We start from the raw sequence: 18,339 nt of genomic DNA, 5'->3' as shown, positions 1-18,339 counted from the left end.
CTGGTGAACCAGATCATTCCACTGAAGATAAAGTCAGCTCATGGTGCATCAGAGAAGGGATAAGATAAATACCCTGATGTCACTCTCTCTTTCAGTCTTTCTTCTGTCTTCTTTCATTTATTTGAATTTCCTTCCTCATTTTCCTCTTTACTTCTTAAGGTAAATTATACAAACCTTAGAAATAAAGCCAGAAGAAGACTGCAGATCCTTTTCTTATGATTTTGGAACATTATTTAACAAGCCTTCTAAGGAATCATTTATTTCTCAAGGGGCATAGAACTGTGTTCGCCCTTGTTATTTATTATTAACTGCAGGATGAGACTTTGTGAACTTGCATGTTAAATTGCAAATTTTTGTCTGTAGAGATCAAATTATTTCTGTCTGATAGAAGAAATAACCTATATTGTCACCCTGTAGGAAATTATTGGTTTTCACTTTAATTAATGAGTTGAAAATATTATTGATGCCTTTTCATTCTATTTTGTATGAGTCTCATTTTTAATTCTGCCTGGTTAGAAACCAGAGGACACAGGACCCCTGATAATGTAATCCATACAGGTCAGCCTTGTGGCAGAAGGCAAAGTGGAGAAGATGGATCATAAATCTCAAGGAGCAAACAGAAGATATTATGCCCAATTACAATCTTTGATCTCACATGATATCTTATTTCTTTCCTAATATGACTAGCCAAATCATGAATACACTTTAAATTACTATGAGTACATGTACTGTATTTTTTGATATTTGTGCAAAAAAGCCATAGATACAAACCACTAAAGCCATGCGGGACAGATAAGAAATAAGATTTCTTGGAGGAAAAGTGTGATAGAAAGATAGTAGGATCTCAATAGAGATTATAATATATATCTTACATAATATAATAAAATATATTATTAGAGATATATAATTCCTTAAACTGACATTTATCTTTCTGTTCAGACTGGAAATAGACAAATGTATGCAACATGGCCAATATTTCAGGAAAGAGAAGCCCTCAGCCCATAATACCGTATATTTATAGGTTTAATGGAAGGAGTGAGCCGGAAACATCTTTGTTACTATACAACTATAGAGATTCCCTGATTGGAAAAGTAACCTTATTAGTAATGGAAACTTTCATGAAACTTTGATGAGCTAACTCGGACCTGCTGAGCTATGTCCTTGTTTAGCCCCTGAAAAGAGGGTTGGTGATGGTAGTGAACGAACTTCCACAGCCTCCACATTTCTCTTTCATTAAACTGAAATATCTCCATTACCTTTGACTGACTTGAGGTCTGGAAATGTAGCATCAATTAGATCCCACTCAAATCGGTCAGTTTGAAAGACACATGTCCAATTGTGAGGAATGTACATTATGAATCCCTTCCTAGGACAGGTGTAAAAGTCTTTTTGTAGGATGTCTGACCCCACTCACATCCTTGCTTTGGACCTAGAATCCAAATGACTGTCATATTGGACATAAATAAGGGTACCTGACCTTTGTCCAGAGCGATGAGTTCTGCAAGGACCCTAGGATCACTATTCTGTAATCACAAGCAACATCTAAGACAGAAAAGGGTGGACCTGGTGCCATCTGACATAGTGTACAAGTTCATGTCTCTCCAGGCGTTTCCTTCCCAAACAGTATGTTCATCCATCTGCTGAGATCATAGGAACCATCCATTAATAAACTGCAGTCAAAACTAGCATTGTGTAAATTACTTATTCATTCATGAGACCAAAGCAAACAAGAAAAATGCAGATAAGTGTACTACTGTCACTCTGAAAAAAAAAAAAGGACAGGGAAACTAGTTTCTTCTAAAATTTGCCAATTCCATGACTCCTGGGTATCTAGAAGCTCAGCCAAGAGAGAAGTCAGTATGACTAAGTTTTTTTTAAAATTTTAATCTTCAGCTAATAATGCCTTCTATATGCATATAAAATAAGATTTTCATTGGGCAGCTCAATCCTTTATTGTGACTCCATCACCACAGAGACATTGAACATGGAAATAGTGGCCTATAATGGAGATGGTATCAGCATGGACTTGACTGGAACCAGATGTTTTCTTTTAGATGAGCTTGCTTCATAAAATTTAAAATATTGAGCCAGTTTTTTAGTCTTTCCATGGAAAGGTACCCCACATGGATGCATATTTAGAATTGAAAGGCCTACAGTTAGTGCTGATTCATGAGTCTGTGTGAAAGTATGTTTCATGTGTCTGTGCTTCAAGAAGCACTCCTCACCTGAGTGTCCAAATGCTGTGATTTATTAGTAAATTACTATCATCCTGATGAGTGAATGTAGCATTCTATTGGATTTGTCCATTTTGGAAGCAAGTTAATTTATCAGTAGACCATTGGGCCATTAGTTTGGTTAAAGAAATAGAAAAGCCTATCACTGTGTCTAATAGGTGGATACCTGAGAGTGGATAAAGTATTGTATAAGGGGCCTGGGTTGAGATCTTAATTGGAGTTTCCATCTTCATTTTTTCAGTGAGTTTGAGTTGTTCCCTGTCATAAGATTCTTTTTCCAATTTTTAAAATTGTGGTAATATACACAGAAATAAAATTATCCATTTAACCATTTAGTACATGGTTCAGTGGTATGGAATATATTCATAGTGTGTTCCCATCATCATCATCCATCTCCAGGTCTCTCTTAATCCTCTGGTCCTGCAGCTGTACATCCATTAGGAACCCGTACTTCCCAATTCACTCCAGCCCCAACAATCACTGTTCTCTTTGTCTCTATAGTCTTGACTATTCTACCTCATAAAATTGGAATCATACAGTATTTTTCTTTGTGTGATTAGCTTATTTCATTTAGCATAATATCCTTGTGGTTCAGGTATGTTGTGGCATATGTCAGAATTTCCTTCCTTTTTAAGGAAGAAAAATATTCCATTCTATGTATATACCACATTTTACTTGTCCATGCAGCCATTAATGAATACATTGGTTCCTTACACATTTTAGTTATTGTGAATAATGCTGCTATAAACATGGGTGTGCAAATATCCCTTTGAGATCCTGCTTTCACTTTATTTGGTATATACCCAAAAGTAAAATTACTGAATCAGATGGTAGTTCTACTTTTAATATTTGGAGGAACCACAATGCTCTTTTCCACAGTTTCTGTACAATTTTACATTGTAAACAGAAGTGCACAAGGTTCCACTTTGTTCACTTCCTCACCAACACTAGTTATTGTCTATTTTTGTTTTTGTTTTTTTTGCAGAAATCTTCTTAATAAGTGCAAAGTAGTATCTCATTGTAGTTTTCATTGGCATTTCCCTGGTGATTGGTGATGGTCAGCATCTTTGTATGTGTTTATTTGACATTTGTAGATCTTTGAAGAAATGTTTATTCAACCCCTATGCCCATTTTTGAATTAGGTTGTTTGTGTTTTTGTTGTTGAATTTTAGGAGTTTTCTACTTATTCTGGATATTAGTCCCTTATTAGACATATGACTTACAAATATATTTCCCCAATCTGTGGATTGTTTTATTACTATGTAGATAGTGTCTTTTGATGAACAAAATTTAAAAATTTTCCCAGAGTCAGTATGTCTATTTTTTGTTTTGTTGCTTCTGCTTTTGGTATCATATCCAAGAAACCATTAGCAAATCCAGTGTTGTGAAGGCTTTGCTTGTTTTCTTCTAACAGTTTCATAGTCTTAGGTCTTATATTTAGGTCTTTGATCCACTTTGAGTTAATTTTTATATAAGGTGTTAAGGTAGTGGTAAAATTCTTTTGTATATGGATATCCAGTTTTCCAGCACCATTCATTGAAGGAATGTCCTTTCCCATTAAATAGTTTTGGCGCCCTTATCAAAAATCATTTGGCTATATATATATATGTGAGGGTTTATTCAAGAGCTCTCTATTCTGGTTTATTCCATCAGTCTATATTTCTGTCTTTATGCAAAAACCACACTGTTTTGATTATAGTGGCTTTGTAGTAAGTTTTGAAATCAGGAAGTGTTGGTTTTCCAGCTGTGTTCCTTTTTTTTCTCAAGATTATTTTGAGTGTTTGGGGTCCCTTGAGGTTACATATTAATTTTAGAAAATGGTTTTCTATTTCTTCAAAAGCCATTGGACTATTGATAGGTATTGATTGCACTGAATCCTGTGGATCACTTTTACTTCATCACTAAATTCCAGCAGAAGTGTTCAAGTCCAAAAGTCCAGGGACCAATGAATTCCTATGAAGTCTATAGCCAGTGCCCCTGATCACCTGGGAGTTTTTTCTATACAGATCTGTATTTTCTTGGGGTGTCAATGAGAAAGAGTACTGTAGTGCAAAGCTTGATTTACAGTAAATGTACTACTTTTTACTCTTTTTGGTACAGGGACTCTCCTGTCAACCTTGGCCATCTCCAAGGACAACTAATTACAATGGTTATTGCAAAATCATCAATGTATATTTTGTTTAAAATATCCAAAAAGGCCAACAAAATATTGAGACTCTTTTTGTGAATACTTTGCCTGTAGTAACATCATCTTATTTCTGAAATCTCTTTGGCTTATAGCCTGATTTGCCATAAAATTGTTACTTAAATGTCAAGAAATATGTTTTTGTTCCTTTTTCTCTCAATGTTCCTCTATTCTTAGATGTGCTTGGTGGCATGCAGTCAATATAAGCCACTGTTAAAAAGTCATCCTTGTAACAAAATGCCTGCCTATTTACCACTCCTTCACCACATGATAGAGCTGGCCCAAACAATCGATAATACACTGGTGTCACAACTTGCCAGGTGAAGGCAGAGTGATTGTCTGTTTCTTCTCAGAATTATTACAGAATTTAAAACATTAGTAATATCCGGTCTGTAAGCCAAATGCCACTATTGACAGCACGTTCAGTCATTGTTACAAAATCATATACTCAAGGAAAAGCCTGTTTTCACACTTTTTGACTAATATTTTATTATCCACTATATGATTTCAAATAGCAGTGTTTACTGCTGGGCACACAAGCTGTTAAATTTGTTCAAACTCTTGTATGAGAACACTCAATATTTTTATCTTCCTAGTGGAGAAAATGTGTCACTTACATAGTTGTGAGAAAGTTTGCATAGAGTATAAGCATTTCTGGTCATTCATTATGCTGAATACTGACTTCACTCTAAGCCACAGATAGTGGAGACAGTGCTTGAATTCAGTAAAAATACAATAAAAATATCAACAGCGTAGTCCTCATCTCTGTTTTTTGCATCTGCACATTTTTCTGAAGTCCACTCTGAGCTTCATTAGCTTTGTCATCATCTTGGCTACCATTTTGAGCAGCTACTCTAGGCCACAAATTGGTTAGCTCATTTTATCCCTTTTATTTTATTAGACCACCAATTTTGTGTATTTTCCAGGACCCCCAGTAGCATTACTTATTATTATTTGTCTATGAGCAGTCTCATCTTTCAGGGTTCTTAGATTTGTAACAATCTACTTATATCTAACTGTTTTAGTGAATTGGAAGCTGGCAGATTCACAAGCATGGGCTTGAAAGAGAGACCTCAAGAATCCCTCTGTAGGGCCTTGATCTAGGAGACACTGTAATCACATTGCCACTGTTTTTGGTAGTGGGTGCTTGATCACTGTCTTACTCATGCTCTGCTATCTGCTATTAGCAGTGAAGTTCTTTAGTCCCACAGTTGACTAATGAATCACTGTTAATACAATTAAAAAATAAAAGATGGCATCTAGATGAGTGAAGTACTTAGCTTTATTGAAACTAATTGTCATGCCGTATGTTAAGAAAACCCAATAGTGCATGTGGTGAAGTATAAATTAGGAATTATTAAGAAAAAAAACTATGAAAAATGTAATAAACCACCCTCAACCCTCAGCCTTTAAAGCCCACAACTTCGGCCGTGCATGGATATGTCCAGTGGCCAGTGTTCCAGCAAACAGAGGTCTTAGCTGTAATAATTTTGACTGTTTAGCATTGGTTGTATATACCTACTTACTGGCTAAGATAAGATTTAAGCCATGCTTTGGTTAAATAAAAATTAATAAAGACACCATTTGTACTGTAATTACTTTAGGGATGTAGCCATGCTTCTTCTAACTTGTTTGAAATAATTAGCCAATATTTAATCAAATAGTATTATTAATGCTTTTTTTAAAGGTGTTTGTTTCCACAAAGGTTGTAAAATATATATATATATATGAATTTCCAACATTCCATTTTAAAATATTGGGAACTTTGGAAGCAGAAAGGACGAATGGGCTAATATTCTGGAAAGAAAAGAGCACTTCAGTTTTTGATTCCAGAAGCTCAAGCAAGATAACCCAAGCAAGACTGATGAAAAGAAAACCACACCTAGTTCATGATAGGCAACTTTCTGAAAATCAAAGACAAAAACATCTGAGAAACAGCTTCAAAAGGGTAAACTTAAGATGGACAGCTGAATTTTCAATGGTTTCTACAGAAAACAGGAGTGAATTGCATGACATTTTAAAATTATGAAACAATAATTTGAAAACTGCTCTGCTTAATATTCTCAACCCAGCAGAAGTCACCATGAACAATGAAGGTGAGATAAAGAAGGCTTCAAAAAAGTAGAAGTGGAGAGATTTAATTTCCAATAAACAGGTACTGCAAGAAATGCTAAATACGAGTTTTTTCAGGCTGAATCAAAATGATTCAGGTATAAGTGTGGAGCTGCAGGAAGGCAAGAACATTGGAATGGGTAGCATGTGGGAAAATGAAAAAGATTATTCATTGTTTAAAGCAACCATATCAAAAACATCTTGAAGGATTTATAATCCAGGTAGAAGTTCTATATGTTTTCTCTTTGTCCCTCTGTTTCCCATTCCCTTATTCCCCTTTTCTATCATCTATTAATTATCTGAATATTTTAAGTATTCCAATTCCTCTGTTTTCTTTTTATATATATTGATTTGCATTATTTTGGAATTCTTACATTAAAACTCCTATATATATCTTTAGAAGTACCTTGCAACATTTCATGTAAAACATAGAAACCTTGTATTTACTGTCTCATTCTTATGCTCATATCTCATCATTTCTGTTTTATGCAGTCATGTGGATTTTAGAGAAATTGAGAAAGAAATTCTGTTTTTTGAAACTTTACCTAGATATCTACCATTCCTCTGAACATCTGAGCTTGTATCTGTTACTCTGCTTCATCATGGAGAAATTCCTTTAGCATATCTTCTAATGCCGATTTGCTAACAACCAACTATCTTAGATCATTTACCTGAACATGCTTTTTTAACCTTTACTTTTGAAGGATACTTTCATAGTTTAAAGGATTCTTTTTTTCTCTTTCAGCACTTTAAAGATGTCATCCCACTCTTCTAGCCTTCATAGTTTCTGATGAGAATTCTCTAGTGATTTTAATTATTGTTCACCTGGATGTAAAATGTCATTTTCTCTGCTTATTTTCAAGAGTTTTTCTTTATCTCGGTTTGCATCCATTTAACTTTGATGTATCTTGATGTTGTTCTCCTCACAGATATCCTGTTTGGACCACTGTGACTTTTTTGAATTTTTAATACCTTTTAAAAATTATTTTTACATCTTAGTATATTATATATAAATAAAAATATTTTATACATTTTATATAGCTTCAATATAACAAAATTTTATATGTTATATATAATATTTTTTATATCTTTCACTTTATTTGGGGAATTATCTACCATTATTTTTTCTGTTGTTTTTTTCTGCTTCATTCTTCCCTTTCTGGAACTTTAAACATAGGCCTTTGTTATTGGCCCACATGTCACTGAATCCTGTACGTATTTTTTTTTAAATTTCTTTTCTAATTCCAATTGGATAGTAGAAATCTACCTTCTATTTGACTGACTCTTTTCTCTGTTATTTACATTTTGCTATCAAACCCATCCAATAATTTATTTCAGGAATTTTATTTTTGATTTTCTATTTTCTCCATTAAAATTTCTTTAAAAATATTTATTCATAATGAGAACCTCATTCTTTATCTTACTGAGAATAATCATAACAACAACTTATCATTCTTGCCTGATAATCCAACATTTAGGTCGTCTTTATATTGATCTTGGGTTGATTGTCATGTTCCATTATTTGAATGTTGGGTTATTTGAATGTCAAGTGTCCTGAATATTGTGAATGTTGTACTGGGAAACAAAACTCTACATTCTGTTTTGTTGTTTGCGGAGATCTCGTATTTTTTGGGGCAGATATTTAACTTTGTTGGAATAAAATTTCAGACTCTATTCTGTCATGGCAGGCGGCAGCTCAAATCCCATTTCAGTTCTTTTAACCTGAAACAGGTCTTTTGAATCTGCTCCACAGAGGCACAGTTGATGAGTCAGCCAGAGACTTGGATAAACTTTATGCACAGAATTGAAGGCATTGTTATCTGGGAATAACAACTAACATGTAACTGAGTTTTATCCATAAATATATTTTACTTGTGGTTATTTTCTTCAATTATTTTCTCATTATTTAATAATACTTAACAATATACTGATTGAACAAAACATTCATGTGACAGGCACACCACCGGCACGTTAGCAGTATTGCATCCCCCTCGTTTCCCTTGGAGCCCTGCTCCCCAGCCTCTCCAGCCACCATCTCCCCTCCCAACCCTTACCAAGTGTACTTCGGCCTTGTATTTGTGTAGATATTTTTTTTCTCTTGGGATGTGTCCCTTTTCTTTCTTTTTTTATGGGAAGGGTGTGGCTATTGCTTTTTTTAGACTACCATAAATTTTTTATGAGTTATTAACTTATGTGTCCTTATTATAACTTATTATAGCCATTATGTGCCACTGAATTACCCTGAATTACTTTCTTCTTTTATAAGAGTATTTTCTCACAGAACTATTATTCAAAAAAAATATTTATTTGGTAAATATTTTTAGTATACATGTTCCTTGGCATACATTTATTATAAACTCTTTTTTCTGTGATAATTTAGGTAGACATCAAATTCTAACTCCAAAGCTGTTCTACTTGAGATTTTGTCATTTTTTTTCTTTATTTTTGTGTCATGACTGTGAAACCAGATCTGTATGATTTTTTTTGTACATAGCATGCACTAATATTTTTTAAATTTCTTTATTATCTTTTATCCTTTATGTAAACATGCACTGTAAACTCTATAGAACTAAGATTTTATTTTTCTATAACGTTTGCAATTCTATTACTCTTTTAATCTAAAGTCATTCATTATTCTATTAAATATTTCCTACTACCACTTATCTTTTAAATTTTACTATTAATTAATTATAACATGACTTGTTATTTTTACTTGTTCTTTGTATCTCTTAACTTATCTCTTGTATTTTCTGTCACCTTATTAATACGTTGTGTCTTATACTCACCTATTGATGGAGATAGGCTAAGCATTTATTTTAGTTAGTCCTGTCTACTGACCCTCCTTTCTCTTCCAGAATGGAAATGACTATTTCTGACATATATGATCCCTCCATGCTATGTTGTCGAACTCATGATGTAATTATGAATAAATTCTACTCTGACTCCTTTCTCTAAGATCCAGGTGAACCACATTTTTCTTCTGATCACTTAAGTGAATTAAACTCTAGTTTACCATTATTTAGTAGTTCTTTCAGGTCGTTTTGCATGTGATTTGATATGTATGGATATAATTCCCTGTAATAAGAATTATAATATTTTCAAGATATTATCTAGCACACTTATGGCTTAGAAGTAGGTGGACTCTGTGTTGTTCATAGAGACTGAGATACCTTCTCAGTAATATAACTGAGGAGGGGACTCCCATTTTTCTATATATTAAAATTTTTGTTCCTTGTAAAAGCAAGTTAAGAAAGGCACAAATCCAACTGGAATTTGTATTCCACACAACTGCTTTGTTCTAATGGTTATTTTTAATTCCCTTTGATCATTTACACTACTTGCAAATGGCGACAATATGTGGAATCTGTTACGTCTTCCAGACTTGTGGCACAATTCAGCCAATAAAGTGAATACTCCTTTTACTCTTGATGGATACCAGGGTCTCAAAGCTCTGAAGAGCATTCATTCTATCATTTTGTTATAGTCTTTGTGTGGAGAGACACTTACCCATCCTGAACAAATGAATAAATGTAGTAATATGAATAATATATTTGAGTAAAGCTAACCTCATAGTTCCTGATATTTGCAAATTATTTAAAAATATAGATTTCAATTTTGCTCTTTTTTCAGAACAAACTAGTTTTATTAGAAATCATTTCAAATTTTTCAGCAATCTTTATTTTGTTACAATAAAATGTGAATTGTTATTGACCTAGACATGAAATTGACCATTGTCTGTGGTGCCCTGGTAACATTTTTTTAAATCGAGGCCTGTTAGAAAGCAATATGTGAGCTTTAGGCTTATATAGCAGAATACACTATTAATCTTTTCCAATGCACATGCTCTGTGACCCAGAATATTTTTAAATGTAATTTACTTTTAAAGTAGTTTATGCATTTTTATGAAATGCTTTGCATAAATTATATTCTCTAATCAATACATTGTAACTAATACTAAAAATAGGCTGCAACTGTAAGATAGTTCACGTGTAGGCATTTTATTTCTAATGTCCTTTTGTTATGTCATATAGGCTATTTAATGAGTATAATATAATGCTCAACCACATTGTCACAGAAATATTTCTTTAACATTCCAAGAGTAGTTAACATTTTGTAATTTATCTTATGTCCAAAATATACCTGTATTTATGAAACCCACTACTCTTAACATGTTCAACCTTGCTTACCCAGATTTTATATGTGAGTTTTAGGTTGTCAAGAACCTGTCATAGGATATTTGTAAATAGTTTGTACTGTGGGCCCATACATGTCTAAACATTTGGGAAGTTGAAATGAAGACAAAACCAATAAGTGGTCACAAGTCTTGAGTAATTAAGATTTTTAAATGGTTTACAATAGCACATATTAATTATTGAAGGATATTGTAGATAAGTTTCATAGGTGACATACAATGAGAAGAATATTTCCAGTTTTTAATACTGCATATTGACATGGAAGTAATATGTAGCCTATACAAGAAACTCTTTCAAATAATGCCAAAAAGAGAGCAATTAGAGTATTAGGCAAAGGATATAAAAATGTAGTTTAAAGAAGAAGGAATAAACAAAACATAAGAAAATGAATAGATATTCATAATAATGGTTATTGAAGAAATACTAAATAAGTTGTTGATATCACTCTACTGGTGTTAAATTTCAAAACAGACTATGACTAATTTCAAGTCCTGGAAGAGAAGAGGAAAGACCTTAAAATTTCATACTTTTCTTGCACCATTGTAATATGGTACAATCGTGAGCCTCTTACAGTAACTAAGGATATACTATCTTGTGCTACAGCAATCTCATGCCTAGGGAGAGAGATTAATAAAAAATATTATTTGGTTTTTTAAACATATATATATATATATATATATATATATATATATATATATATGAGAATATTTATTAGAATACTATTAAAAGTGGCTTGGTTTTGGGGACAACCTTATTAAACTGGAATAATGGTCTTTATTTGCCACTGGGAAATATAAATTATGGCAAAAATGACAAAGAGTATCAAATATTGTTGATATTTAGAGTAACTGAGACACTCACATTGTCTATTAAGATGAGATTGGCACAACTATTTTGGAAAACTCTCTCCAAATATCTGTAAAACAACATTTGTCTGCCCTATGAACCAGCAATTTTACTACTATATCTGTAAAAAAACAGATATTCATATATGTGTGTATGTGTACATATATTTACCAAAGAAGGGATATTCATAACTGTCTCAAAGTGAAAATAACCCAAGTATCTATATGCATTAGAATGAGTAAACATATATTTATATATTCATAAAATTTTTGGTATATACATAAAATGCATATATGTAATATGCATAGTTTTGTATATTCTATACATATACATATATGTATATGCTTAACAGTGAAAATGAACAAGCTATTACTATATTCAACAAAATAAATGAATACACAAACAAAATTTTTATCAAAAGAGTTCAGTACAAATGATTATATGACATAAAAATCCCCAAAACAAGAATAAGTAAGCTCTGCAGTTGTTATGATCATGGTCATATTTGATAGGGGCTCATAACTGTGAGGAGATAGGAAGAGTGAACTTCTGGGGAGTTGCAATATCCTCTTTCTTCATCTGCATGCTGGCTATAGCAATATGTTCATTTGGAGAAAATTCATCAAGTTGTCTCCTTTGTTACGTGCACTTTGGAAAGGTATACTGCATTTCAATTAGGAAATGTTTATTTAAAGCAGTGCTTAGAAAATTAGAACCCTTGTGCAGTGCTGATGTGAATGTGAAATAATGCCTTTACTATGAAGAAATGTGTGGTGGTGCTTCAAAAAATTACACATAGAATTCCTATATGATACAGAAATTCCATTTCTGAGTGTATACCCAAAAAGAATGGGAACCAAGGACTGAAACAGATATTTGGACACCCATGTTCACAGAAGCATTATTCATAACAGGCAAAAGGTAGAAGCAATGTAAGTGTCCACCAACAAAGGAATGGATGAACAATATGTTTCATATATATGCACAGTGGAATATTATCTAGTCTTTAAAAGGAAGGATGTTTGACACATTGCAACATGGATGAAATTTGAGGATATTTTGCTAACTGAAATATGCAAGTCACAAAAGGACAAATATTAATTCCACTTATATGTAGTAATAGAAGAGTCAGATTCATAGAAACAGGAAGTAGAATGGTGGTTGCCACAGGCTGGGGAAGGGGGGATATGGAGCTAGTGTTTAATGAGGATGGAGTTTCAGTTAGAAAGATAAAAAATTTCTGGAGAAGAATGAGGATGATTGCTGTACAACAGTGTAAATATAGTTACTGTCACAGACCTGTACACTTAAAATGGTTAGAGTGTATGTTTCATGTTATGTATGTTTTATCATAATGAAAAAACCAAGACGCTTCAACTATTAGGTTGAAAAGACCAAAACAGTGATTAGAGATGAAAGAAACAGGAGCTATGAAGTACAATGTAATTATTATATGCATGAAAACAGAACTCCAAATTTGCAAGAATACATACAAAATGACACATATAATACCCAATTAAAATAACTGTGTATGGAAAGGACAAAGAGAAATGGGACTGGATGTGGGGTTACAAAAAAAAGATGTAATAACTGTAATTCAAACAACAGGGGCCTTTTGTGCATGATAATATAAGCCATGAACTGAAGAGGCTAATTAATTAAACCTTCTTTTGAAGACAAAAGAAGAAAAGATGGTGTTAATAATAACCCTTTCAAGTATAAAAGGACCTTGGAAGAAGAAAAAAAATATATATATATATAAAACATTATAATCTTGACTAATAAACCCTTTCTATGTATAAAGGTACAGAGACATTAAATTGTCCTTGTCTTAGAGGTCCTCTGAAACACTTGCACCAAAGTAAATGGAACAAAAGAATAGCTGACTTAGTTAATGAGTTGATTTAAAATAGCTGAATAATTTAGTGATTTACTCTTAAAGATGTAAGACTATTTAGTTCTGACAACTTCAGTTTGGGTATTTACAAAGTAGTATTTATAGAAAAGCCTCATTTGAATTAAGAATAAACTAATAAATATCAAAACAAAATTCCCAGAGATTTTTTCATATATTTATTCAGTCAGTTTTCCAGCTAACATTTATTGAACTTTGACTATAAAAACAGAGTTGTGTCTCTTTTATAAACGTTATACATTTTTTATTGAAGTATAGTTGATTTATAATATAAAATTGTGTATCAACTATAAACATTATACATTTTCAAATTTAAGTAAAGTACATCTGGAAATGCATGTTTAACATATACTGTGTAACCAGAAGTTTGGTTGCAGACAAAAAATGTTGAAGGAGTTTATCATATTTTTGAGAAGATTATGGGTTAATGAGAAAATGAGATGCTGTGTATGGGAAGAATTTGACAAATACAAATTTCTCTTTAACTGTGAGTTTCTAGACTGTCTTTTCCTTTTTGGGTGAGGAGAGGTGTAATGATATAAAATAAGATTTTATGGTGTCACTTCATTTTTCTCTATGGACAGTATGTGGTGTGACATTTCTTTAAAGATTCTTTTATAAACATTCAGAATTTTGCCTTTAAAAAACAGTAAAAAAAACTTGCATTGAGAAAGGACATCGTATAGGTACCTTGCACAGTGTGAAATGAGTATCTGGCACTTCACTGGCATGTAATGGAGAGCTGCTTCTCAGAGCAGTTTAATTTTGAAGGGGAAAAAGAAAGCAAGCATGGGAAAGAAGAGAAGCACCCAATCTGTTTACCTGACTAGAGTTAGGGGGTTTGACTGTCTAAACATAAATACAGTAAATGTGTGTGGGAGGGAATGGGTTGAATTTTAATACTGTGTTATCAAAAATAAAACTTCATGGATCTGGTAATTTCTTTCCTTTATGCACATCAAAGTAAGTAGATACTCATGATGATCAATAACTGTGTTTCATTTGTGAGGTCCATACACACACTCAAACACTCATATCTGAGTTTAAATATTTGGTGAAATGAAATAAAGTAGTTGGATTCTGCCCCTTTAAATAATGGTAAAAGCTCAAATATGTTCCTACCTAATCAACAGTAAAATTAGTTTCCACCCAGAAGGTATTAAGCAAAGATGAGCAAAGCTGTTTGCCTGCGATTAAAATTCTGGTGAGCCAAATCCAGCAAATGTGGATGTAAAGAATACAGTCTTCCTGGCTAGTCTTTAAATCTCTATCTGGTTGTTGCCATGACTTGAAGGAAACTTGGTTAGTTGCTTATAGTCCACATATTCCCAACAATGGCAGTCCCATATTGTGCCTTTTCTTTGATTATTTAATTATAGCAGGGGTGGGGTTTATAAAATGTACACTGTACTTCAGAAGTAGAGTCTGTTATTACCCTATGTCCTGTAAGAAACAGTTTCAAACAAGTACCAAATCCTCATCCTGATACAGTAAATTATCTCTACTTCAAGGTGAAGACTGGGGAATGTAAGTGGGCATAACTTGGTTTAAGATTTTCTTTTTCATTTTCAAAAGGTACAGGTATTGGATGGTTGACTGGAACTTCTACTCTGAGGTTTGCCAGTTGTTTACAATCAATAGGCAGGCTACTTTCCCTTCTCTTCTGCAAGTGTTCTTACGAGAAATGTCACATGGCAAATAACAGTTAGTTTTAAAAATCACTGTCCAGCCTGATGTGAAAGTAAGTATATTTCATTAAAGATGATTGCCTTTTAAAATTCTTAACTTTTTTTCTAACCATTTTTCTCCTCTGTCTTTTTCTGTGACTGTTTCTCTGGTTTCTTTCTTAAGAAATTTTCACTTTATACTAAATTATAGGAATCATTCAGTGATGCTGACACACCCTAAACTTAAATCTCTTGTTTTCTGTGATACTTATTTTTTGGTCTGCTTTTTCATCAGCCTAGAGGTTATTTCTGCTTACATGACTTGCTCTCAGACCAAGATGATCATATTCCAAAATGAAATTAATGTATTTCCTGCCCAAATTGGTTTTATCCTCAGTTATCCCCACTTAATATGTTGGTGCACATATCTTTCTTCTTCATGATTAAAAATTAGAGATCTTGGTATCATTTCTTCCTTTCTTATCTTTCATCCTTTTCATATAACCTTTGAGGAAAAGTGAAATAATGTTTTTACTTTTGGAAATTCTTGAAATTGTACCTTACTCTCCATTCTTTTTCTTCAACACCCTAGTTTGTATTTTCCTAACTACATCCTGTGGTTTTTCTACAAGCCCCCTGACAGAATACTCTTAGGCCAATTTACCTGAACCACTTTTTAAAAAATTAGCTTTACCCCATTGCTTCTTTGCTGAAGGTGCATGAATCCTGTTGCATGGCATATAAGACTCTCCATAAATTTATTCCTTGGTATTTATTTGCCTTGATTCTATACTATATTGGAACTTCCTTATTTGGAGAGATTACTCAGCAACAACCCTTTTTTTCTCAGCATATACATTCTTCCTATTCACAGGGTATTTGCATTTTTAAAAATTTGTAAGTCTTTAGATGTTTTGTACCTTTGCTTGAAACATTATACATTCTGTAAGTCACAGGATGATCTTTAACCTCTTCATAGAACAGTCTTGTGCTCACTGTTCTTTTACCTTTTCACAGGGCTCATTGAAGTTATAATCAGCACCAGAGTCTATTACTTCATTGTTTCTCATTTCAGAGTATCTCATCAAATTGATGGCTATATCAAAATGGAGACTACATAATTTCTTCTTTTGGTTCCCTTCTAGCATATGTCATGTGATATATTGAAGGACTCCTAAAATACTTTTTTGCAGACTGATGATTTGGTTATTTATGTAGACCTCATTTGTATATACCAGCAATCCACACTCTATAATGGCATCTTGTAAATTCAGTGCAGAAGGCAGTCAGTGGGTATGTCAGAGAATCTTTGGTAGATTACAAATGACATTCTTGTTTATAAAATTCACTCTAGAGAAAATATGTCCTCACAATGAGAAAAATTATGGTGATTATGATTTATCAAAATGAAGGCCAATTGTTCATATTTCTGTCCACCTCCTTTCAATATAATACATCTTTTAATTATTGTAGCATTTTTGGTAAGGAGAGGGACTCCACTGAAAAAATGAACATGCTTAATAGTAGCCCTCTAGTGACTGTTGGGTTCCAGAAGGTCAAGGATAGTGTATTTATCAGTAGTTTTCAGAGGATTATGAAGAATATTAATGAATTATTGCTATAGAAATACTTGCCCTCCAGAAGCTTGTAATCTAGGGAAGGATACTGTAAGCATAATTACACTGAAAGTGGTGGGTGCATTAATAATTGTATGAAATTGTGAGAGCATAGAAAAGGGAGTAATATCTTGCGAATGATTCATTTTACTTATTTTCTTCATCAACTTTTATATTTAATTGAAATTTATTTTGTTGTTACTATTTGGTACAGGTCTAAAACATAACCCGTGAATCATGAAATGTCAAAGCAAAATGGAGATACATTGTACTTCTTTTCTATTTCAGTCTTCCCAGTCACTGGCTACAGTTCCTCAGAATCACTTCCCAAATCAGGATAGCTGTATCTAGCCCTTGTCTCATGCTTAGTTTTTAGAAGGAAGCAATAATACACATTACTAATGCAGTGGCCCTATTGAGAAGCACCAAATGGATTTAAAATTTCATTTTAGAGAAATAAGAAAAATCTTCTGACTGTTCCTGGATGTTACTTTTTATGATTGATAATGGAAACATTTTTTTTAAGTGATCAAAACTAACCCTCTATGTAGCTATCACTGGAGGAGTGAATGTCTAGAATAAATTATTGATTTTCAAAAGTATATTGACCGTTTCAAAAGTAAACCCCAGTGGCACTGCTGCCATGTCATTATGGTGTAATTTAATGATGCAAATAATCACTGAGCTATCATTCTTGTTCCAAAGTTGACAGTTCATTCAGGACAAAATTGTATGTTACCAATTTGATCTCTTAGGGCTCTAGCTCAGGAAATAACATGTGACAGACACTTGTTGAATCAGTCAGTTACTATCAATAAATTCCAAATTATAAATCAATTCTAGTTAAGTAAGTCCTAATACCAGCAGTGCCAACTGGCGCCTTTGCTCATCCATCCTCTGAACCTGGTAGCTGAGTATTCACAAGGAAAACAGTACTGCATTGTCTACAAAGGAAATTTGCCATTTACTTAACCAGGTTTTCCAGGATTGTGGGGGGAACTCCAGAATTTCGTTTAACTGTCTTAAAGATATAATTGGTATTTGGGCTTTCAACTATCAACTTTACAAAACTGAAGTTTAAACTCAGGGGCACACAGTGATTTGTTATTTTCCGGATGCAAAAGAGACCTTAAAAGTGCTATTTCACTCACATAAACATCATAAATATAGCTAGGAAAGGTATTTTTAAAGTTAATTTTGCCATACTTTAAGGTCTAATGTCGCAAATCACACGTTTGTGAAAGAAATACACGCTGATCTTTTTGAAAGTAGTGTCTTCCATTTATTCAGCAATATTTGGTGCCTAATTGTATACTGTCATGGTTCCAGAAACTTGTGACATAGAAATAAATAAATTGTAGTACTTGCCCTCCAGAAGCTTGTAATCTAGGGAAGGCTACTGTAAGCATAATTACACTGAAAGTGGTGGGTGCATTAATAATTGTATGAAATGCATTGTGAGAGCATAGAAAAGGGAGTAACATCTTGCAAATGATTCGTTTTACTTATTTTCTTCATCAACTTTTATATTTAATTGAAATTTATTTTGTTGTTACTATTTGGTACAGGTC

Source organism: Manis pentadactyla, chromosome 6, assembly GCF_030020395.1.
Source record: "Manis pentadactyla isolate mManPen7 chromosome 6, mManPen7.hap1, whole genome shotgun sequence".
In the NCBI taxonomy this organism is placed as follows: Eukaryota; Metazoa; Chordata; class Mammalia; order Pholidota; family Manidae; genus Manis; species Manis pentadactyla.
This window is presented reverse-complemented; position numbering follows the sequence as displayed.